The sequence below is a fragment of the Saimiri boliviensis genome, chromosome 2, assembly GCF_048565385.1.
Source record: "Saimiri boliviensis isolate mSaiBol1 chromosome 2, mSaiBol1.pri, whole genome shotgun sequence".
In the NCBI taxonomy this organism is placed as follows: Eukaryota; Metazoa; Chordata; class Mammalia; order Primates; family Cebidae; genus Saimiri; species Saimiri boliviensis.
The window spans coordinates 13720139-13744927 of record NC_133450.1 but is presented as its reverse complement, the minus strand read 5'-3'; the positions used below and the strand labels follow the sequence as shown (position 1 = coordinate 13744927).

Genomic DNA, 24789 nt, shown 5'->3' with positions numbered 1-24789 from the left:
TAAAGTTTACCATTCTCCAGTATTTGTTTGGTTTTGAGATGACGTCTTACTCTATCACCCGGGCTGAAGTATATGGTGTAATCTTGGTTCACTGCAACCTGCACCTCCCAGATTCAAGCCATTCTCCCACATCAGGGTCTCGAGTAGCTGGGGTTAAAGGCATCCTCCATCGTGCCTGGCTAGTTTTTGTATTTTTAGGAGAGACAAGGTTTCACCATGTTGGCCAGGCTTGTCTTGAACTCCTGACCTCAGGTGATCTGCCCACCGTGGCCTCCCAAAGTGCTGGGATTGCAGGCCTGAGCCACTGCACCAACCTCATATTCTCAGTTATTAATTCTTCCATCAAAGAAGTAGGAAGCCCGCATATTACTTATCTATTTATCTAATGTTAATAGAGCTTTCTTATAACTAATGTTTACGTAGATATCTTTTTTCATCCTGTTGTTTTCATCTTACCTGTGCTTTTGTATTTAAAGGGTGCCTCTTCTACACATTAGATAGATGGGTCATGTTTTTGTTTGTGTTTCTTAAAATTCAGTCTCACTATCTCAGTTTCATTTGGAGTGTTTAGTTCACTTACAGTTCAATGGAATTTCTAACCTATGCCAGTTGTGTGGGTTTTGTTTTTGTTTTTCTTTGTTCTGTTTTGTTTTTTGAGACAGTCTTGCTCTGTCACCCAGGCTGGAGCACAATGACATGATCTCGGCTCACTGCAATCTCCGCCTCCCAGATTCAAGTGATTCTCCTGCCATGGCCTCCTGAGTAGCTGGGATTACAGGTGTGTGCCACTGTGCCTCGCTAATTTTTTTTTTTTTTTTTTTTTTTGATTTTTAGTAGTGAACCAGCGTGCCTGGCCTATTCTCTTGTTTTTTGTTCCTCTTTTCCTGCCTTCTTTTGGATGAATGGAGTGATTCTTCATGTATCCTTTCATCTCTAGCCGCTTTTTGGCTGTCTTTTTGCTCTGTTTTTAGCTATAGATGCTTTCTTTAGCAATTGTTCTAGGGATTATGACACATACCCTGACTTTTCACAGTTCACCTGCAGTGCTTATGACGCCACTTGGGCAGTAAGGCAGTGAAAAGGAATGAAGCACAGACATGGACCACATGTGGGCAAGCCTGACACTTTATGCCAAGTCCAAGCAGCCAGTCACTAAGGGCCACATACTGTATCATCCCATTTATATGACATGCCCAGATGGGAAAATCCAGAGGGACAGGGAGCAGATTACTGGTTACCTAGTGCTGGGGGTGGAAGGAAGAATTGGAAGGGGTGATGATGAAGGATAACAGGGTTCCTTGTTCAGGAGATGAAAATGTTCTAAAATCGATGGTGGTGATGGATGCACCATTCTGTGAGTATACAAAGAGCCAGTGATGTTGACACTTGATTTTTATTTATTTGTTTGGAGACAGTCTCACTGAGTTGCCCAAGCCGGAGTGCAGTGGCATAATCTTGACTCACTGCAACCTATACCTCCCAAGTTCTGCCTCAGCCACCCGAGTAGCTGGGATTACAGGCATGTGCCACTGCACCTAAATTTTTTTTTGTCTTTTGAGACAGAGTCAGGCTCTGTCATTGAGGCTGGAGTGCAGTGACGTGATCTCAGCTCACTGCAACCTCTGCCTTCCAGTTTCAAGCGATTCTCCTGCCTCAGCCTCCCATGTAGCTGGGATTAAAGGTGCCCGACACCACATTGGGCTACTTTTTTGTATTTTTAGAGGAGACGGGGTTTCACCATGTTGGCCAAGTTTGGTCTCGAAGTCCTGATTTCAGGTGATCTACCCACCTTGGCGTCCCAAAATGCTGTGATTACAGGTCTGAGCCACAGCATCCAACTCCATAAGGTAAATTTCTATTTACCTTTTAAGAAACTGCCAAACTGTCTTTTGGACTGGCCATGCTGTCCTGTGTTTCCCCAGCATGTGTGAAGGCTCCACTTCCACACACCCCCAACTTCATACTGATAGTGACATCTTTTTTTTTTTTTGAGATGAGTCTCTGTCACCCAGGCTGGAGTGCAGTCACGCAGTCTCAGGTCACTGCAATCTCTGTCTGTGGGATCAAACAATTCTCCTGCCTCAGCCTCTTGAGTAGCTGGAACTCCAGATGCAGGTCACTGTGCTCGGCTAATTTTTTTGTATTTTTAGTAGAGACAGGGTTTTGCTATGCTGCTCAGGCTGGTCTCGAACTCCTGACCTTGTGATCCACCCACGTTGGACTTCCAAAGTGCTGGGATTACAGGCGTGAGCCACCACATCTGGTTGTGACATCTTTTTGATATTGAGCCTTTCTCGATAAAGTGTGCAGCATGGCTTTCTTTGCATTTAAAGCATTTCATTGAACTCTTTCTTCATATGGATTGTGTGTGTATATTTTTGCATATTTATTTCTGAAGGTTTTGTTTTTTTGGGGTGTGCTGTTGCAAATGGGATGTTTTCATCTTTTTTCTAACTGCTTGTTTGTACATAGAAAGACTATCTGTGGCCAGGCTTGGTGGCTGAGGCCTGTAACCCTAGCACTTTGGGAGACTGAGGCAGAAGGATTGCTTGAGCCAAGGAGTTTGAGACCAGCCTGGGCAGCATAGTAAGACCCCATACCTATTTTTATATTTTTGGCACAGGGTCTTGCTCTGTAGCCCAGGCTGGAGTGCAGTAGTGCAGTTCTGGCTCACTTCAACCTCCACCTCCCAGGTTCAAGCAATTCTCATGCCTCAGCCTCCTGAGTACCTGGTCTGACAGGGGTGTTTCACCACACCCAACTACTTTTTGTATTACTAGAAGAGTCAGCTTTTTGCCATGTTGGCCAGGCTGGTATGGAACTCCTGGCCTCAAGCAATCTGCCTGCCTTGGTCTCCCAAAGTGCTGGAATTACAGGCATGAGCTGTGCCCAGCCCCATCTCTATAGTTTATCAACTAAGAAAAAGAAAGGCTGTTTAGTATGTTCCTTTGTACCTAACTCCTTAGCAAAATCTGTCTGCCTCATTTTTCAGAGTAAATATAACTATTTCACCTGCTTTTTTCTTTAATGTCTTACTTTGCTCCTTGCCTGGTTGCATCAGCTCGGGCCTCCAAAATAATAATGGTAACAGAGGGCATTCTTTCATTCCAAAGGTTGATGGAAGCTTCTATTGCTTCCATCCCTTACAAATGATGCTGGGCTTTGCCTTGATGGGTGTGTATCTGGGTGTAATTTTCTTTATTGTGTGTAATTTAAGGAAGTATCCTTCTTTCTGATCTGAAAAGTTTCTTTTATAAATTTTGTAGTTAAATGCCTTTTGAACATCTGTGGTGATTATGATTTTCAACATACTAATATAAATGAAATGGAAAGATGTTTTAATTTTGAGCCATCCTTTTCACACTGTACAAGTTTCTCTTGGTTTAGGTAAGTTTTTTAAAAAGCCCCAGTGGGGTTTATTTGCTAATATATTATTTTGGATTTTCATACATTGATTTTTATGTAAATGTCTTATCTTGTTTTGTTTTAGAGATACGGCCTTGCTCTGATGCCCAGGCTCGTGCAGTGATGTGACCACACTTTATTGTAATTTTAAACTCCTGGGCTGAAGTGATCCTCCCACCTCAGCCTCCTGGGTAGCTGACTCTATAGGCATGTGCCACCATGCCTGGCTTATTTTTAAATTTTTTGTAGAGACAGAGACTTGCTATGTTGTCTAGGCTGCAATTCAGTGTACATTGTCGATATGAATATTTATTGGTCTTTCTGCTGGAATCATTCCCTCTCCCATCTGTTTGTCTTTAAATTCTGGGCATGCACACACACTCCACCCGTACCTCCTAACTGCAAAATATTGATGTTGTCCAGCCTGCCTTGTGAAGGGAGAACTGCTTTTCCCTCTTTGTATCTCTGCTGGTGTCCAGTCCACTGCTGTGTTTTTGGTAAATACTTGACCCACAGAGTGTGGGAGGCAGGAAGGGAAGGCTTCTGCATTTCCTTTGTGGACCTCACATCACGGATCCACTAAGCATATTGGGAAACCAGCAGGTCAGGTGGCTGCACACCCTAGTTGCGTCTGACTCTGAATTGCTCAGGGCCCCGTGCACGCCAGTGATTTGCTTTTCTTTGTGAGTTATCTCTTCACCCATATTCCTAGGCTGAGTTCCCCAAAACAGTGGCCAGCACAGCACCTGTAACAGTTGTGTGTGCATTTCTGATCTTGCGTGACCTGATTTACAGGGTATTTTGAACAGGAGCTACCTATTATGGCTTGGGATATGGCTAAAGTTTACTTGACTTTCTTTCATAAAGTAACTGGTAGAATATGTGGCATAAGGCTATTACTACAAAAGCAGAAGTATTGGGGGCGTGATTGAGCTTGGACAGCATTGGGAGGCAGACGGGCTCGCATCAGCACCGTCCTGGCCATTTGTAGGTTATATTAACTTTGGGGATTCCCCTCAACTCTCTGAGCCTTTGTTTCTTCCCTCATTAAGGAGATCATCCATTCCTCCTTGGACTATTGTAAGGCTTAAGATCAAACATCTTTCAAGGCACTTGGAGCAGTGCCTGGGCTCCGGGGTCTTCAGGCTGTAACCATAGCAAACACTCAGATCCCAGCCACCCTCCCTTCTCTTTCCTCCAGCATGGGAATGTGAAGGACCAACCTGCTCATTCCCATTTATCCTGGAGTTCTTTCTTCTGAACTTCATCTAGCACCTGCTGTGCACCAGGGATTCATGGGTGTGGAGGCCAGGGACAGCCAAGTCTGGCATCTGGCCTTCAGCTTGCCTCAGTCCCTGTGGCTGACACCTGGCCCTTTGCTCTGGAATCCGGACCCTGCAATCTACTACCAAATGCTCAGCCTAAAGAGGGCTCCCCCTATCGGTGAGAAGATTCCATAGCTGCCCACATCTCCCCATCTCCTGAGTTGATCAGCCCCAGCAATCCAGATACACATTCTTGGATTCTGGTAGGTTTATTCTTCAGTTGAAAACTCAAAGGAAAAGTTATGTTCCAAAAGAAAGTAGAAAAACTTTGAATGCTCTAGCCTGGGAGCCTGAGTTGACAGGTGCCCCTACCGAAACAGAGGCCCTTGAAAGCCTTCAGTCCTCGTGTGTCTACCCCAGATCGCAGTTCTCTATCAGGCTTCTGAAAAGCTATCAGTTGCCCTCATAAAAGCTCCTGCCTCAGGAGACCCCTGGGTCAGGCAGGGAAAGCCAGGACCAGGCAGCTAAGAACCTGACTTTGTGTCCCCCTGAGCACAGTCAGCGTTCTGAAGCAGTGCTTCCCACATGGCTGTTGAATAAGTTAATAAATACCTTGGGCATGAACAGGAGCCGGTAGAGCTCTCTCTGCAGCGCTGAGACTCTCTGGCCATGCTGTCTCTTGGATTACAGTGGAAAGGGGAGAATTACCCAGACCGGTGGGAGAGTTTCATGTCCTCAGAAGTATTTTGAGCGAAATGGCAAACAGCCCTTCTTCCCTGCATTTGAAGAACGTGTGATTTTGAGTTTCCTGGCATTCCATGCTGGTTATTCTGTCCCAGGCAAGAATCTTGCCCTTGTCAAGGAGCTGGAATTAGAGTAGAAGGTGAAGGAGTTTGAAGTCTTTGGCAGCCTAGTGCTGGCTTAGATGAAATCTCAATCTGAAAAGAAGTGAGAAGAGAAGTAAGGCCAGGCTATGGGCCCCAGAGGAGAGGGGCCCCTGCTGTTTCCTGAGATCAATTATGTTGGGGCCCCTATTACAGCTCTTGGCCCTCATTATTAAAAGGACAACTCTTCATCCACTCCCACCCATTTTTCTCTCCTCTTTCTGTAAGAGCAGCAGGCAGGGGTCGATGAGTCCCTACACCTGCCAGGCCTTTGCAGGCAGTGGTGTTAGGCCCAGCTTGCTGAGTTCCTAGGAAACTGAACAAGCGTCTATGGAGCACTCACTCCATGTCAGCCTCTGCCACCAGCACCCTGGAGAAAGAAGACCAAGACATACTTCCCAGCCCAGGGGAGGGTGGAACCTTATCACATGATGCATTGAGAGCTCGGGATGCATGCAACCCAAAGTGCAGGCTAAAGGGAACTCTCACTGTGTGGGTGGGATCTTCAGTACAGCTTGCAGTGGAGGCTGCTCTACTGTTTCCCCATTAGGTGTGGTGGTCAAGGGCACAGACTGGACACTCAGAGCTACCACGGTAAGGAAGCGCTCTTGTATCCCTCATCTGCTAGGAGAACTGTTTAAAAGATGGGATTAATTTAATTTTTTTGAGATGGAGTCTCACCCTGTCACCCAGGCTGGAGTGCAGTGGCTCACTGCAACTTCTGCCTCCGGGATCAGGCAATTCTGCCTCAGCCTCCTGAGCAGCTGAGATTACAGATGCCTGCCACCACACCCAGCTAATTTTTCTATCTTTATTAGAGACAGGGTATGGCCAGGCTGGTTTCCAACTCTTGTCCTCAAGTGATCCACCTACCTTGGCTTCCCAAAGTGCTGAGATTACAGGTGTGAGCCATCGCATCCTGCTATTTATTTTTTTGAGATAGAGTCTCGCTCTGTTGCCCCGGCTGGAGTGCAGTGGCACGGTATCAGCTCCCTGCAACCTCTGCCTGCTGGGTTCAAGTGGCTCCCCTGCCTCAGCCTCCTGAGTGGCTGGGATTACAGGCATGAGCCACCACGCCTGGCCAGGAAGTGCCCTTCTATCCCTCATTTGCTAAGAGCAAGGTCTAAAAGATGAGCTTTAGGTGGCCTTTTCTGCCATCTCTTTCTACTGCATTCTGGTTCTTTTTCAGTATGTAATTTTCAGTAATTAGTAAATTAGCTGATTGCCTAAATTACTAAACTATAAATTTAGTGATTAGTAATTTTAATAATTTCTGGTTCCCTGCTGAAATCTATGATCTCTGTCTAATAAGCCTACTCTCTGAGTCCTGTAGGTCTGTATCTATTATTGTCTGTCTGTGCTGGTTTTTACACTTAGAATTGTACCTCCCTAAGAGTGTTTTTTATAACTACAGTGTCCATGATCGTATCATCATGCCCAGTATGGAGGTGCTCAATAAATATACATTTCCAATGTCAAAAATTTTCAATGTGGTAAAACACAAAAAATCTACCACAACCATTTAAGTACACCAGTGTAAGTACATTCATATTTTTATGCATCCAAACTCTGAAACTCACTAAATCCTGCTGAACTGAAACTCTGTCCCCATTCAATAAGCTCTCCCAGCTTCTGGCTGCCACCACTCTACTTTCTGTCTCTGTGAATCTGATTACTCTAGGTCCTTCCCATAAGTGGAATCATACAGTATTTCTCTTTTTGTGACTGGCTTATTTCACTTTACATAACATCCTCAAGGTTCATCTGTGTGCTAGCATGCGTCAGAATTTCCTTCCTTTTTAAGGCTGAATAATGTTTGACCGTATGGAGAGAGCACATTTGTTTATCCGTTGGTGGGCACTTGCGTTGCTGCTATCTTGCAGCTCCTATGAATAACGCTGTGCTGAGACCAGCTCAGCCTTGGAGACCCCCAGTCATGCGGCACTGAAGGAATTAAGAAACAGACACAGAGATAGCAAAAGGTGGGTTCAGAGTGGAGCACCAGAGGTCTCACAGCATTTCCAGCTGAGAGTCCAGACCAGACTCTGACCTATGTATTTATTCTTGACTTTCCAGTGACAAGTTTTACAAGCAGATGCTCTATGTTCTTTCATTGGTTAAAGGTAAACTAACCAGGCAGCTAGTGTGTGTTTACTATAGGTTAAAGATGAACTAGAAAATGCTTTTTATGAGGGAAAAAAGGAAACGGTCACATATCCTGTGTTCAAAGAACTCATTAATCTGGCATGAGACATAATTATATTGGATGCTGTTTTATAATGCTTTGAGCAGTTTACTGCTTTGTGGGCAGTTTTCCGCTTTGGGGGGCTGACTTGGTTTTTCTTGCCGCTGATCTCAATAGGATTTCTCAGCAAACAATATGATTTCTTACACACTTCAGAATTTGCTCTCAACAACGCTGCTATGAACATCAGTGTATAAATGTGTGCAGCCCTTTGAATTGCAGGGGGTACATACCCAGAAGTGGAAATGCTGGATTATATGGTAATCCTTTGTTTTGAGACAGATTATATGGTAATCCTTTGTTTTTTTTTTTGTTTGTTTGTTTTGTTTTTGGTTTTTTTTGTTGTTGTTGAGACGGAGTTTCGCTCTTGTTACCCAGGCTGGAGTGCAATGGCGCGATCTCGCCTCACCGCAACCTCCACCTCCTGGGTTCAGGCAATTCTCCTGCCTCAGCCTCCTGAGTAGCTGGGATTACAGGCATGTGCCACCATGCCCAGCTAATTTTTTTTGTATTTTTAGTAGAGACGGGGTTTCACCATGTTGACCAGGATGGTCTCGATCTCTCGACCTCGTGATCCACCCGCCTCGGCCTCCCAAAGTGCTGGGATTACAGGCTTGAGCCACCGCGCCCGGCCAATCCTTTGTTTTGAGACAGTCTCTCTGTCACCCAGGGTGGAATGCAGTGGTGCAATCTTGGCTCTCTGCAACCTCTGCCTCCTGGGTTCAAGTGATTCTTACCCCTCAGCCTCCTGAGTAGCTGGGATTACAGGCCTACACCACCACGCCTGGTGAGTTTTCGTGTTTTTAGTAGAGATGGGTTTCACCATGTTGGCCAGACTGGTCTTGAACTCCTAGCCTCAACTCCTAGCCTCCTGCCCCGGCCTCGCAACGTGCTGGGATTACAAGTGTGTGCCACCATGCCTGGCCTGTTTTTAACTTTTTGATGAAAGGTTTAAACACTGTTTTCCATAGCTACAGCTCCATTTTAAACTCCCAGTAAGAGTACACAAGGCTGCCAACCACTCAGCATCCTCGCTAACACTTTATTTTCTGTATGGATTACGGTAATCTTAATGAGTCTGAGGTGGCCTCTCCATGTAGGTCTTCTGTTTCTTTTTTTGAGGTGGAGTCTCGCTCTGTCACCCAGGCTACAGTGCAGTGGTGCAATCTTGGCTCACTGCAACCTCCACCTCCCAGGTTCAAGCAATTCTCCTGCCTCAGCCTCCTGAGCATCTGGGACTTCAGGCACATGGCACCACACCCAGCTAATTTTTCTATTTTTAGTAGAGACTTGGTGTTACTATGTCTGCCAGGCTTGTCTCAAACTCCTGACCTCAAGTGATCTGCCCACGTCAGCCTTTCAGAGTGCTGGGATTACAGGCGTGAGCCACCATGCCCAGCCTCTCCCCGTGGTTTTGGTTTGTTTCCCTAATAGTAATGGTGAGCATCTTTTTATGTGCTGAATGGCCATTTGCATCTCTTATTTGGTGGACTGTCTATTCACATCCTTTGCGCATCTTTGAACTGCCTTAGTTGGGTTTTGTTGTTGCATTGTGAGAGTGCTTTATCTATTCTAGATGGGAACTCAGTCACATGTAATTTGCACCTCTGTCCTATCGTTCTGCAGGTTGCCTTTTTACTCTGTTAATAGTATTATTTGAAGCAATCCAATTTGTCTACTTTTCCTTTTGTTGTTTGGGCCTTTGGTGTCATATGCAAGAAATCATTGCCAAAGGAAGCTCTCCTTCATGTTTTAAGAGTTGTCAGCTGGGAACAGTGGCTCCCACCTATAATCCCAGCACATTGGGAGGCCAAAGGGGGTGAATCATGAGGTCAGGTGTTCAAGACCAGCCTGACCAAGATGCCCTGTCTCTACTAAAAATACAAAAATTATCTAGGTGTGGTGATGGGCACCTGTAATCCCAGCTACTTGGCAGGCTGAGGCAGAGAATTGCTTGAACCCGGGAGCCAGAGGTTGCAGTGAGCCAAGATCACGCCACTGCAGCCTCAGTGTCAGAGTGAGACTCTGTCTCAAAAGAGCAAGAATTATATAGCTTCAGATCTTACACTTGGGTCTTTGATTCATTATTGAGGTGTTGTTTTTTTTTTTTTTTTAACATGATATAAAGTAAGGCTTTAACTTCATTCTTTTGCATGTGGATATCTAGTTTTCCCACACCATTTGTTGAAAGACTATTCCTTCCCTGATTGAAAAATCTTGGCATCTTTATTGAACTCATTTGACCATATGTGTAAGGGTTTCCTTCTGCACTCTGCATTCCATTCCACTGGTCTCTCTGTATGTCTTTACTGTCATACCACACTTTTGACCACTGTAGCTTGTTTTTTTTTTTCTTTTTCTGAGAGAGAGTCTTGCTGTCACGAGGGTGGAGTGCAGTGGCGCAATCTCGGCTCACTGCAACCTCTGCCTCCTGGATTCAAGGGATTCTTCTGCCTCAGCCTCCTGAGTAGCTGGGACCACAGGCGTGTGCCACCACACCTGGCTAATTTTTGTATTTTTAGTAGAGATGAGGTTTCATCATGTTGGCCAGGATGGTCTTGATCGCTTGATCTTGTGATCTGCCCACCTCGGCCTCCCAAAGTGCTGGGATTACAGGCTTGAGCCACCATGCCCAGCCCACTGTAGCTTTTAATAATACATTTTGAAATTGAGAAATAAAAGACTTCCAACTTTGTTACTTTTTCAAGATTGCTTTGGCCATTTGGGATCTCTTGAAATTGTGTATAAACTTTACACAATTTATAAGGATGGATTTTTCTATAATTGAAGAAAAAATGTCACTGAGATTTTGAGAGCAATTAAACTAAACCTGTAGATCACTTTGAGTCACATTGACATCTTAAGGAAACTAAGCCTTATAATACGTAAGTATGAAATGCCTTTACATTTGTTAAACAACCGGTCTCTGGAACTCAAAATCCTTCCAAAGTCTTTGCCTCCTGCTTGAGTTTATTCCTGTTTTATTGTTTTTGATGCTATTGTAAACTGACTTTTTTTTTTTTTTAAGATAGTATCTCACTATGTTGCCCAGGCTAGGGTACATTGGCTATTCACAGGCATAATCGTTATAAAAACTGACAGAATTGACCTCCCAGGCTCAAGCGATTTTCCTACCACAGCCTCCCAAGTAGCTGGGACTATAGGGTTCCACAACCAAGCCAGCAGGAACTGTTTTCTTAATTTCCTTCTTGGATCATTGACTGTTAGTGTGTAGAAATGCAACTGACTCCTGTGTGTTGATTTCATAATTCTGAATCTTGAACAAATTATTAGTTCTAACAGTTTATTTTGTGCAGCCTTCAGGATTTTCTACAAAGAAGTTCATGTCATTTGTTAACAGAGAAAATTTCACTTCTTCCTTTCCAGTTTTGATGCCTTTTCTTTTTTTTCTTTCTTTCTTAGTAGCTCTGGCTAGGATTTCCAGTATTATGAAAGCAGGCATCACTGTTTTTATTCCTCCTCTTGGAAAACTTTGTCTCTCATCATTGAGAATGATACTAGCTGGAGGTTGTTCATATGACTTTTATTAGGTTGAGGTTGTTTTAATTTCTAGTCAGTATGTTTTTAATCATGAAAGGATATTAAACTTCCTTAACTGCTTTTCCTGTACTAATTGAAACAAATTATCATGTGTTTTCTTTCCTTCATTCTGTTAATGTGGTATCTTACCCTAATGTTTATATGGTAACCACCTTTCCATTCCAGGAATACATCTTATTTGATCATGTTATGTAATCTTTCTATGATGCTGTTGAATTCTCATTAGTAATTTCTTGAGCACTTTTGCATCTGTATTGATCAGGAATTGTGGTGTGTTTTCTTCTGCTGCTTTGTCTGTCTTTGGTATCAGTAATGCTGGCCTCACAGAATGAGTTTGGAGGTATTCTTTCCTCTGTAATTTGGAAGAAGATGAGCAGGATTGGTATTGATTCTGTAAATGTTTGGTACAAGTCACCCATGAAGCCATCTGTTCTTGTACTTTCTTGTCAAGTTTTTGGTCACTGATTCATCTTCTATTTCATTTATTTCTGTTCTAACCTTAAGTATTTCCTTCCTTCTCCTACTTTGGGTTTAGGCTGTTCTTCTCTTCCTAAAAATTTAAGGTACAAAGTTAGGATTGTGGTTTGAGAGCTTTTTCCTTTTTCTTTTATTTGAGAGAGGGTCTTGCCACTTGCTGAGTTAGTCTCAAACTCCTGGGTTCAAGCAATCTCCTGGCCTCAGCCTTCCAAGTAGATGGGATTATAGAACAGTGTCACTATTCCTGGCTACTGCTGCTTTTTTTTTTTTTTTTTTTTTTTTTTTTGTGGGGGTAGGGGGAAACGGAGTCTAGCTGTCTCTCCCAAGCTGGAGTGTAGTGGTACAATCTTGGCTCACTGCAACCTCCTCCTCATGGGTTCAAATGATTCTCCTGCCTCAGCCTCCCAAGTAGCTGAGATTACAGGTGCTTGCCACCACACCTGGCTAATTTTATGTTTTTAGTAAAGATGGGGTGCCCATGTTAGCCAGGCTGGTCTTGAACTCCTGACATCAGGTTATCTGCCTGTCTCGGCCTCCCAAAGTGCTGGGATTACAGATGTGAGCCACTACCTAGAGCCAGCTTTTTTTTTTTTTTAATTTAAGCATGTACAGCTATAAATTTCCCTCATAGCACTGCTTTTGCTGCATCCCACAGATTTGATACATTGTTTTGTCTCAAAATACTTTATAATTTTCCTTATTTTTCTTTGATTCAGTTTTGTAGTATGTTGTCGAGTTCCCATAGATTTGTGAATATTCCAGTTTTCATTCTGCTATTATGATTTCAGTCCTTTAAAATGTATTAAATCTTACTTTCAGGCCTAATGTATGACCTTTCCCAGAGAACATTCCACATGTACTTTGAAGAATGTGTATTCTGCTCCTGGGCGAACTCATCTGTGTGTGTCTGGTAGGTCCAATTTGTCTGTAGTATCATTCAAGCTCTCTGTTTCCTTCTTTATCCTCTGTCTGGGTATTGTATCCATTATTGAAAGTCAATTATTGGGCCAGGCACAGAGGCTCATGCCTGTAATCTCAGCACTTTGGGATGCCAAGGTGGGTGAATCACTTGAGGTCAGGAGTTCAAGATCAGCCTGGCCAATGTGGTGAATCCCTGTCTCTACTAAAAATAGCTGGGCATGGTGGCGTACACCTGTAATCCCAGCTACTCTGAGGCTGAGGCACGAGAATCACTTGAATTCAGGAGGTTGCAGCTGCACTCCAGCCTGGGAAACCAAGATTCTGTCTGGAAAAAAAAAAAAAAGTGAGGTGTTGAAGTTTCCTACAAGTTTCATAGAACTGTTTCTTCTTTCATTCTGTCAGTGTTTGAGTCGTGTATTTAGGAGCTCTGAGGTGCGTTGCACATACCTTTATAACTGTTGCATCTTTTTGGTGAATGGACTGTTGTTATCTCTTACAACAGCTTTTGACCTTAAGTCTACTTAGTCTGAGATTAATCTAGCTCCTCCCTCCTTTTCTCAGTTACCATTTCCATGGAGTATCTTTTTTGTCATCCTATGTGTAAGTCTCTTACTGTCTTTAGATTGTGGAAATAATTTGCACTTTTAAAGATTATCATCTGATGAAACTCAATAGCCTGGTGGGTGACTGTGCCATGAGGCCCACAGCCAGGGACTAAGGTGAGCAGTTGATCTGGGAGGACTCCAGCACCCCATTTACGGGGCTTTTAGGTGCCACTCTGTGGATTGTTTTCTGCATGGCTTATGGTTTGTTTTCTTTCTCATTTCCTTCCTTCTGCCTTCCTTTGTGTTTAATTTTTTGTGTGTGATACACTTAGAATCCCTTCTTACTTCCTTTTGTGTACATTCTGTAGATATTTTCTTTGTAATTACCATGAGGATTACATCATACATCCTGAAGATATAGCAATTGATTTTAAACTAGTAAGTTCAATCACATACCAAATATTCAACTCCTCGACAGCTCTACCCCGTCCTATGTTTTCATTACAAAGTATATATTTTAGAGAGAGGGTCTCACTCTGTCACCCAGGCTGGAGTGCAGTGTCACTGTCATAGCTCATTGTAACCTGAAGCCCCTGGACTGAAGTGATCCTCCATAGCCGAGACTACAGGTGCACGCCACCATGCCTAATTTTTAAAAATAAATTACATATTTAACATAGGCTTATGGTTACACATCTCTTTTAAATCCAGTAAAATAATGAAAATCAGAGATGTGAATCAAAATTCCAATAATACAGGTCTTTATATGTGGCTTCAAATGTCCACCTAGCATCTTTTTGTTTTGACTTGAAGAACTCCCTTTAGCATTTCTTGCAGGACAGGTCCCAATGTAATGAACTGTCTCAGCTTTTGTTTATCTGAGAATGTCTTAATTTCTCTGGTCAGGTGATAGGTGGAAGGATCACATGAGCTCAGAAGTTTGAGACCAGCCTGGCCAACATGGTGAAACCCCGTCTCTACTAAAAAGACAAAAACATGGTGGTGGACGCCTGTAATCCCAACTACTTGGGAGGCTGCACCACTGTACTCCAGCCTGGAGGACAGAGCAAGACCCTATCCCAAAAAGATAACAAAAAGTGTCTTAATATTCTTTTTTTATATGAGAGTTCATAAGTCGCCTTTATTTTGTAACTTATAACCACCTTTAAATTTGTCCTTCAAATGTTAACTGTAATTGGTGACTGCTTTTCTTAAATACTTCACTGGTGTCCAAGAGAGGGGAAGAATTTAGCCCTTGATTTAAAACAAGTAAAGCCGGCCAGACACGGTGGCTCCCACCTGTAATCCCAGCACATTGGGAGGCCAAGGCAGATGGATCATGAGGTCCGACGTTTGAGACCATCCTGGCCAACATGGTGCAACCCCGTCTCCACTAAAAACACAAAAAAATTAGCGGGACGTGGTGGCACATGGCTGTAATCCCAGCTCCTCAGGAGGCTGAGGTAGGAGAATTGCTGGAACCCGGGAGGAGAAGGTTGCAGTGAGCTGAGATTGCTCCACTGCACTTCAGCCTGGGTGACAGAGCAAGACTCTGTCTCAAAAAAATAAATAAACCCTAACAGGAATACAGAGGACCTTAACTGCAGATAAGACTCCATTGTTACCCTGTGGCTGTAAATCTTCTGAGTTGCCTGTCGTCCCAGATGTTCTGTTCATCGCTGTAGTAGCTGACGGTTTTGTATTTACATGGTCAGAACAATGAGTGCTTCTGCTTGATTCCAGATTCTCCAAGCTTCCACTGGAGCAACACCATCTCCTGTCTTGGCACCTCATGAGTCGAATGCTGCTTCCAGAGAGGATCTGGTTGGTAGACCGTGACCTTGATTCCTGCCCCTGAGCCTCACTTTTTTCTCATCAGCCACCACCTTTTTGGCACTAGGACAGTGCTTTTTATAATGCACTCATCAGTGGATGCTGAAATCACAACCTGGTCATTTGGATATTGAACTAATGCTTTATGCTGCGGAGTCCCTGCAGCTCACCAACCCGTGCTGGAACTCACCAGAGCTCAGGTGTGTAGCACTACCTTGTTTCTCTATGATTGGGAGTGAAAACATTGTTCATGCATTATTTCCCATTTTTTACTTTGGAGGTTTTGTTTTGTGAGACAAGGCCTCACTCTGTCATGCAGCCAGGAGTGTAATCATGGCTCACTGTAGCCTTGACCTCCCAGGTTCAAGCCATCTCACCTCAGCCTCCAAGAGTGCCAGAAATACAAGCGTAAGCCACTGTACCTGGCCTACTTTTGAGCTTTGAGTTCTTTATGCATTCTAGAGATGAGTCTCTGGAGATAGATGAATCCTTGGTCTGATTGGTGGTTTGTAAACGTTTTTCCCAATCTGTAGCTTATCTCTCCATCTTCCTAATTGAGTCTTTTAGAGAGCAAAGATGTAGTCTCCCTTGCAGATACTCTGCCATTGTAGCAGAAGAGCAGACACAGACAGTACGTAAATGAACATGGGGATGTGTCCCTTGAGAAAGTGTCTGTTTGTGGTAAAGATCTCTAGACAGATCGGTGCTGAGAGGTTATTTCATTCAGTAATAGTTGAGCTGGGGATCATCTCTAACCTCATGCTTACTTTGTCTTACTCCACTGTCTTCTGTTGCTGCGGGTGGGAAAGCAATTGTCAACATGTTCTTCCTTCTTTCCACCCTCCTCAGTAGCTTTTAGGAGCTGTTCTTTGTCTTTTCTGCAATTGTGTTTGGATGGGTCTAGGTATGGATGGATTTATTGTATTGGGGATTGTGCCTCCTGACTCCAAAGGGTCCTGGGTCCTGTCTCTATTTTCATTCTGGAATTTTTATTGAGAGACTCTCATTCTGTCACCAGCCTGGAGTACAGTGGCAAGATCTTGGCTCACTGCCACCTCCACCTTCTGGGTTCAAGCATTTCTCCTGCCTCAGCCTCCCAAGTTATAGCTGGAATTAAAGGCACATACCACCTTTCCTGGCTAATTTTTGTATTTTTAGTAGAGATGGGTTTTCACCATGTTGGCCAGGTTGGTCTCAAACTCCTGACCTCAGGTGATCCACTCATCTTGGCCTCCCAAGTGCTAGGATTACAGGGATGAGCCACCACAGCCGGCCTGGAATTTCTTTGAGACGTGTTGGATCCTCTCATTTCATCCTTCCTTTGTCATATTTTCCACTCCTCTTGTTGATACTGACCTCTATGCCCTTTTAGTGGGGCTTTGGCTGTAGCAATCATATGCAGCATGGGCTAGAGAATCTCAAGGTAGCTACTGTTAGAACCGGATTAGAGGTCCACCCTGGTAGTGGGGACAAACTCTATACATTTGCTCACAGAATTCATCTTCTGTGTTGATGATGATTTTTGTGATATGAGAGCAGAGGGAAAACAGGCTGAGCGTTTTCCCTAAACAGTGGTGGACATTCTAGTCCCTAGTGAGGCTCGGCGCGGTGGCTCACGTCTGTCATTCCAGCACTTTGGGAAGCCGAGGCAGGTGGATCACCAGAGGTCAGGAATTCATAACCAGCCTGGCCAACATGGAAAAACATCATCTCTACAAAAATACCTGCCTGTATGTTTGGGAGGCTGAGGCAGGAGTATTGCTTGAACCTGGGAGGTGGAAGTTGCAGTGAGGTGAGATTGCGCCACTACACTCCAGCCTGGGCAGTTCATAAATAAGAGATACAATTTACTCACAGTTCTACAGGCTGTACAAGCACAGCTCCAGCATCTGCTTCACTTGTGGCGAGGCCTCAGGAAGTTTACAATCATGGCAGAAATGGGAGTGGGTGCAAAGAGAGAGGAGGTGCCAGGCTCTTTATAAACAAACTGCTCTCATATGAACTAATAGAGCAAGAACCCATGCCTCACCAAACGGAGGGTGCTAAGCCATCCATGAGGGATGTACCCCCTCTAACAAACATGAGATTTGGAAGGGACACACATCCAAGCTGTGTCAGCCTGTAAATGTTTTGACTCTTAGCTCCTTGAATGACAATTATTTGTCCTCCCTGGCAAGAGAGAGAGCCTCTGGCTGGAAGGCAGATGCCAGACGGGGGCAGAGTGCCAGCTGGCTGGGGCAGCTTACCGCACTATGGAGGAGGGGCCAGGGACATGAAGCTGTGGGCACACAGGTGGATGTAGGCAGCCTCCAGAGTGCAGGCAGGCTGGAGCTCCTGGGTGCCACAGGGGTCCTGCACACACAGGCTGAGGAATGGCGCAGGGTCCACCTGAAATCAAGGTCACCCAGTCACTGTCCTACCCTGGGGAGTGGCATGGAGGAGAGGCCAGATGGAGGAAAGGGCTTTCTGTGCCCCAGGGCCCAGGCTCACACTCACCACCCAGAAGCAGTTCCCCAAGCTGGAGGGGTGGTCCTGAAAGAAGGCCTGGCAGGTGGGGCTCTGTCCTGGACAGGCCTGCTGAGTCTTCTTGGTGGCCCTGCAGCACCATCCACCTGGCAGGACAGACACTAGACTCAGACCTTCTGCTGGACCATGTGGCTCCCCCATATACATCGGCATCAGCAAGAGACTGCAGAGGTCTTTGCAGACCCAGGGTTGGGGGCAGAGAGCAGCCCTCGAGAGCCTCAGCCAGAGGGAGGAAGGGCAGGTGCCCCGGCTCACCTGCCAGGCCAGGCGGAGCTCCTCCAGTCTGTGGGCCACAGAGCTGTCTGGCAACATCAGCTCATTGCCTGCTTCATTGTCGTTGGTACCCAGAAAGCCAACGGATATGCCTGTGGGGAGGAGGGAAGCTGAGGAGATTCTGAGAGCCCGTGATCCTCCCCCAGGGGACCTGTATGAGAGACGAGCCTGAGGCACACCAAGGATTGGTAGAATCCCGCCACCTCCACCCCGGACTCCTGGAGCCCAGGGCTCTGGCTCCAAACCCTCATCAGAGGAGAGAGAGAAAGCACAGGGACTAAGGACACCATGTGTCCCCCCACCCCCTCTCCATGTCCTCAGCTCAAGTGCCCAGAATCCAGGCCCACCCTTTGTGTTCCTTGGCAGAGGAACCACAGACAGGCCAACTCCACCCTGGAGCCGCGTATCCAGGGATGTGGGCAGAAAGCCCTGGGCCTCAGTGCCATCATCTCAACCATGGTCACCGCCTACAGCCGGGGGACCTGTCGCACTGGAAGCTGAGAATGGTGCATCCCAAAGAGGCTCTTGGTAGTGGGGCCAACCGCGCCAGGGCCCAGACTCACCATGGTGCCAGAGGCCCAGAGTCAGGCTGCAGAGGCTGGTGGTCGTCACAGGAGATGGAGACCCCGTTCTTAGTGGCCAGCTCAATCCTGGAGACGTCCCTCCTTGTCATGGCAGGAGGCAGCTGGAGTTTAGACAGCTCTCCCCCTGCAGGGAGGAGTTGTACAGCCTGTAGGCCAGAGCGAGTAGGCAGGAGGGCTGACCCAGAGACAGGGGAAAAGCTTGAAAGGGCCATCACCCCAGGCAGCCTGCCACAGGCACAGGTCTCCAGGGGAAGCTCCAGCCTCTCCTCCTCACCTGCAGGCTGCGGTAGAAGATGAGGGTCATGTGGATGAGCTCCACAGTCAGGGCCGTAAGCCCCGAGCCTGTTCGACTCAGCATCAGGGAGAATGTGTTGTGAGCAAAGTCTTGGGCCAGGAGGATGCTGCCACACTAGGCACTGAAGTCCCATACCCAGCCATCAAAAGTCACCACATGCTGGGCCCCAGCCACTAGGGCATGGTCTGGGGAGAAGCAGCCCCAAAGCCAGCGCCACCCACTGCGGTGGGAGCCCCGGCTTAGCCTGCCCTGAGGCCAGGAGTCCCCCTCCCCTGGAGCAGCAGCCAGAGGCTCAGCAATCCCCACAGCTTCAGGATGACATGAGCTGAAGGGCTACAGCCAATTCAGCCCTAATGAGGAATGGAGTCCTGAGACCCGCTACAACACTGCTGTGCTAAGTAACAAAGCCTGGCTCAGAGGCCACCTAGTCACACTTCCATTTACATCAGCTGTCCAGAGCAGGCCCAGCCATGGACACAGCAGGCAGGCTGGTAGCTGCAGGGTTTCATTTTAGGACGATAGAAACGTTTTAAAATCAATTGTGGTGAGGCATGCACAACTTTGAATAAACTAGAAGCCACTGAATCGTCCACTTAAAATTCACAGATCAGCCGGGCATGGTGGCGCTAAGCCATCCCAGCACTTTGGGGCTGAGGCAGTAGGATTACTTAAACCCAGGAGGTCAAGGGTGCAGTGAGCCGAGATCACACCACTGCACTCCAACCATGACAACAGAGTGAGACCTAGTCTCAAAAAAAAAAAGATATAAGTCATCCATTTAATCTCAAGGAAGCTACGGTGGGGGGGGGGGGGGGGAAGAACGTTAACTGTTTAAGTGGATGGCCAACCGCTCCCTCAACACGACAGCAGTGTTCTACAGACCTGGCCTCTAAAGGGTAGGGAAGAGATGGCCTGTGAAGGAGCAGGTCTGACCAGTCCAGCCAGCGTGGCCCCTGAGCTGTGCCTTGGGGGTGCTCGTGCGCATGGCGGGAAAGCACCATCTATCATGCGTAGCCAGACACCTGATGGCCATGGCTAGCAGCCTGAGGGAGGCACTACCAGCCCCCTGGTCAGCTGTCAGAACTGAGGGGCACAGAGAAGCCTGTAGTCACAGACACAGAACTTTAAGACCAGCCTGTTTTCTACAACATCAGCGTGCTGCTTAGACATGACTGCACCCACGCTTCTAGGGAGCCCTAAGCCTCTGTGTGAGTTCCACACAGATAAACCATTCCTTGCCTAGCCTGGGTACCATGGCTCCCCCATGGACGTGAGGAGCTCCCTCATGCATTAAGAACTATACATGCGGCCAGGCGCGGTGGCTCAAGCCTGTAATCCCAGCACTTTGGGAGGCCGAGGCGGGTGGATCACGAGGTCAAGAGATCGAGACCATCCTGGTCAATATGGTGAAACCCTGTCTCTACTAAAAATACAAAAAATTAGCTGGGCATGGTGGCGCGTGCCTGTAATCCTAGCTACTCAGGAGGCTGAGGCAGGAATATTGCCCAAACCCAGGAGGCGGAGGTTGCGGTGAGCCGAGATCGCGCCATTGCACTCCAGCCTGGGTAACAAGAGCGAAACTCGGTCTCAAAAACAACAACAACAACAACAACAAAAAAGAACTGTACATGCTCCTTACCCCTGTGAGCGAGCCAGGTGGTTACCTGCATTTCACAGTGGAGGAAGCCGAGTCCACAGAGGTTAGCAGACTCACCTGAGCCACACGCAAGCTCCCCAAGGAGCCCGGAGCCGGTCATCTCAGCACCGCCCTTGGCTGCACTGCTGGGCCAGACCTTATATTCTGGACAAAAGCAGGATGTGCAGCCTCAGCCCTAGTCCCATAGGACCTTGGGAAGTCCAGTAAGCTCTGGGCCTGGCACTGTGATGCCACGAGCCCCTGCAGGCTTCCCTGTGCCCCCACAGTACCTGCCCCTACATGGCCCTGCTGCTGTGCCCATGGGGCAGGGAGTTCTCAGGGAGGAGGGCAGCACAGCCCGGGGCAGGACTCACACTTCCGGGGACCCTGCAGCAGCTAGCATCTGAGCCGGTAGAACTCGGCCAGCACGTTGGCCCTCGACAGCTGTTGGAGTGGCCGCAGCAGCTTCTCCTCCACCAGGTAGCTGGTCACCCAGGCATGTCCAGGGGCTCATCCTCCCGAGGCAGTAGTGGCAATGTCACCACCACTGAGTAGTTCCTAGAGGAAACGCACAGGACAAGTCACTATGCCTGGCCAAGCCTTGCTTCCTTTGGCTGCAGAGCAGTAGCTCACAGGTCCGCAGGAAGAGCTCTGCCATGGAGAGCATTGGGGTGCCTCTGGGGGGGCGGGGGCTGTCCTTGTTCTAGGAAATCCCATAATGAGGTGGAGGAGCACAGAGGCTGGCATGACAGCAGAGGTGGGGGCTGAGGCCGGGACAGAAACAAGCTGACCTATTTTGGACACATCTGATGTCATGCCTTATCTGGGTCTTGAGCAGCATGGGGCCTGTGTGTGGGGATGCTGAGGACAGGAACTGGAAGGTGTAGGAAATTGCTTTGTTTTTTCAGACAGAATCTCATTCTGTTTCCCAAGCTCGAGTATAATGCTGCTATCTTGACACTGTGACCTCTGTCTCCTGGGTTTAAGTGAGTCTCCTGTCTCAGCCTCCAGAGTAGCTGCAACTACAGGCACTCGCTGCTATGCCCAGCTAATTTTTGGATTTTTAGTAGAGTCAGGGTTTCACCATGTTGGCCAGGCTGGTCTCGAACTCCCGACCTCAAGTGATCTGCCCAAAGTGCTGGGATTACAGGCATGAGTCACTGTGCCCGACCAACAGGTCTAGCAGACGTCTACAGTTGAGGGGAGGACTGGAACTTTCTCAATATGTAGAGTAGGGTCAAGCCTGTGAGATCTGAATGATCAGGGAGATCTCGGTTCACATGGGGGTGGAGTGGGACAAGGAACATTGCTCACTCTGCTGTTGATGGGCCTGTGAGGTGGAGGGGCAGGTGGACTCACTTACCTTCTAGGGAGCCCAGAGGCCTTGGAGCTGGCAGGAACCAGCTTCAACACCTCACTGCAAGTTGAATCCATTTTTTGGCACCCCCACCACATCACACTCACCAAGTAGACCAATTACCAGGCAGGTGATTCTTCAACCAAGCCAAGGCCCCGGCCTGGGGGCTTTTCCCTTCCTCAGCCTAAATTCTGACCACAAGGTGGCAGGAGGAGAAACGTGTATTACATGGAGCCTTTTCCCCATGATGCGGGTTTAGTCCCTATTCTACGGCTGGGGAAATGGAGGCACGCAGAGCCAATGCAGAGGAATCCCAGTAAGAGGCAGAGCTGGAGTCCAGAGGCTCTGCAAGGCCACCAGCATGGAAGAAGGGAGTTGCCTCCCTTCCTGGAGCCCAGTTCCTGGTGGGCTTCATGACTGTAAGGGAAAGGATATTGAGTCCCCAGGACCCCCTCTCGACTGGGTTCCCCAATTCTATCCACCACCGTGTTCTCAACACAGGGACAAAAGGGGGCCTTTTGAAGTGAAAGGGTGATCACATCCATCCCTCAGAGCGGAAGCCAGAGTCCTCCCCTCACCCCTCAGCCTTGGGACCTCCCAGTCCCTCCCAGTTGCATCAGCCCCACCACCTTGCTATTTAAACAGGCCAGGCATGGTGGCTCATGCCCGTAATCCCAGCACCGAGTCTCTGGAGCCCAGGATTCTGAGACGAGCCTGGCTAATATAGTAAAACCCCGTCTCTACTAAACGTACAAAAATTAGCCGGGTATGGTGGTGAATGCCTGTAATCCCAGCTACTTGGGAGGCTGAGGCAGGAGAATCACTTGAATTTGAGAGGCAGAGGTTGCAGTGAGCTGAGATCACACCACAGCACTCCACCCTGGGTGACAAAGAACGTGACTCCATCTCAAAAACAAACAGGCCAGGCACATCCCTTTCCCAGGCCTCTGTGCAGTGGTGCCCCCACCTGGAGCTCTGTTCGCACACTGGCCCCATGGCTCTTGCTCTAACTGTACCTTCTCAAAGCTGGCCATGGCCACACCATAGGATCCCCCGCTCACCATCTCACCAATGTGACTTCTCTAGCATTTGCCACCTAATGTTTGGCTCAGTGGTGGTAAATGATGAGCAGTGTGCCACACGCAGCCTGCAAGAAAGAAGGGCTTTTGAGTGTTTAAAAGATTACAAAACAGGCCAGGAGTGGTGGCTCATGCCTGTAATGCCAACACTTTGGAAGGCTGAGGGGATTGCATCACCGAAAGGAGTTTGAGACCAGCCTGGAGTGGCAAAACCCTGTCTCTACTAAAAACACAAAAAATGAGCCAGGTGCAGTAGTGCACACACCTGTAGTCCCAGCAACTTGGAAGGCTGAGGCAGGAGAATCACTTGAACAGAGGCAGCAGAGGTTGCAGTGAGCTGAGATCATACCACTGCAACAGAGCAAGACTCCATCTCAAAAAGAAGATGATTACAAAACAAAAGCAAGGAAATGTGACATAGCAGAATGGCCTGCTTAAGAGGTGACTCAGGCTCCCTGCAGGGAGCGGTACACACCTTGCTGTAGATGATTTCTTGGGCTTCATGTCTGTCTCTGAGTAAAACCGAGCTTCCTGAAGGCAAGGGTCAGCCTTGCCCACTGTGCTCCTCTGCACAGCTCCTAAAATGCTCCCTGGACTTGGGACCATGCTCACGAGGTCTCCATGGTGTGAGGAAGAAACCCCAGCTTCCTCTTCTGTGAAATGGGGAGTGAAGAAGACTCTGTGCAGGGCAGTCAGTAGTGAGTCAGAACGTGTCAAATTCTGCATTGCACCTGATATGTGGCAGGAACACCGGATGTGCCACCCCAACCCTGTGTTACCTGGCTGCGAGGCCATACAGTTCCAGCAGGGGTTTGCAGAGCCTCTTCAGTGCCCATGAGAACGTGGCCTCAGCCCAGGACAGCATCTGGTGGGCCACCTGGAGAGGGAGGGGACAGTGAGAATGGTCTCGGTCATCCTCAACTACCAGCCCCGCCCCATCATTGTTCTCACTCACCAGCTCCAGGGTGCCTTTCACGGCCCCCAGGGCCATATTGATGTGGCTGGGACCCCGGTTGCCTGGCATCCTGGGCACCCAGGCCTGCAGCCACCACATGGCCTCCTCTGCCTGCTCCTGCCACACCTCCTCCAGGTAGGCGTTCTTCATTGTGGCCAGGGGCCTTTCAGTGGGCAGCCACCACCCAACATGAGCCCTCTGGGCAGCTCAGAGGCCCAGCCCAGGCCTTGAGGAGACAGGGCTTGTTCCTGGGATTAAGATGGTGGGGGAGTGGAGGAAAAGGAATAGAGCAGCAGGCACTGGAGATTGCAGGTGAGTTGTCACAGCAGACCCGAGCTGCCTCTGCATGGCCTGCTCATAGGTTGTCTGGGAACTTGGATTGGGGGAGGGTTCCCACTATTTCTAGAAGTGATACGAGGCTCTCTGCACCTGAACTGTTTGCACAAACGTGGTTTATGCCAGACCCCTGCTTGCCTCCTAGCAGTCTGCCAGTGTGCTCTAAGCCAAGCAGCACCTGCCCATGTGGCAACCCCACTAAACACCCTGGGTGACATAGTGCTGGGACAGCCAAGTGCATCCTGTGTGAAGGCGCAGGGACTGGGAGAGGACACTGTGTGCTGGCCCTGGTTCCCCCTGGATTCTGCACCAGCCCCCTTCCCTGCCCCGACACTCCTGCCTCCTCTCACTGTAGTCAATCACAGCACAGGGTACCGAGCCCTGGAGCACTCTTTCAAATTCACTGCCCTGTGGGTGGCCATGGGATCTGGCACAGCAGAGAGAATGGGGAGGTGACATTCAACAGCCAGTCAGAGGGACGCCCACCCTGGTGCTGGGCAGGGTCTTAGCCCCGGGTGGTGGAGAGGCCACAAGTTCCTCGTCCTGCCAGGAGGGCAGTCGGGGCAGCCACTGTGAACATTTAATGACCACACAGCCACAGAGAGCTCATTG

At 47.9% G+C, this 24789-nt stretch overlaps 2 long non-coding RNA genes across 5 annotated transcripts in view; one reads left to right on the top strand and one right to left on the bottom strand.

Moving 5' to 3' along the window:
- LOC104653371 (uncharacterized) overlaps window positions 1-24789 on the top strand; it is a 74618-nt gene that overhangs the window by 45003 nt on the left and 4826 nt on the right. For 3 of the 4 annotated variants that reach the window (XR_012516104.1, XR_012516105.1, XR_012516103.1), the window contains 2 exons: window positions 12657-12747; window positions 15047-15336. This is a non-coding gene — a long non-coding RNA (uncharacterized LOC104653371). Of the gene's footprint in view, window positions 1-680; window positions 779-12656; window positions 12748-15046; window positions 15337-24789 lie in introns of all 4 variants that reach the window. The other variant, XR_012516106.1, reaches the window with a different exon arrangement.
- Window positions 4921-15050, bottom strand: LOC141583479 (uncharacterized). The gene is made up of 2 exons (XR_012516107.1): window positions 14929-15050; window positions 4921-5608 (listed from the first exon to the last, which is right to left on the bottom strand). It is a non-coding gene; the product is annotated as an uncharacterized LOC141583479 (long non-coding RNA).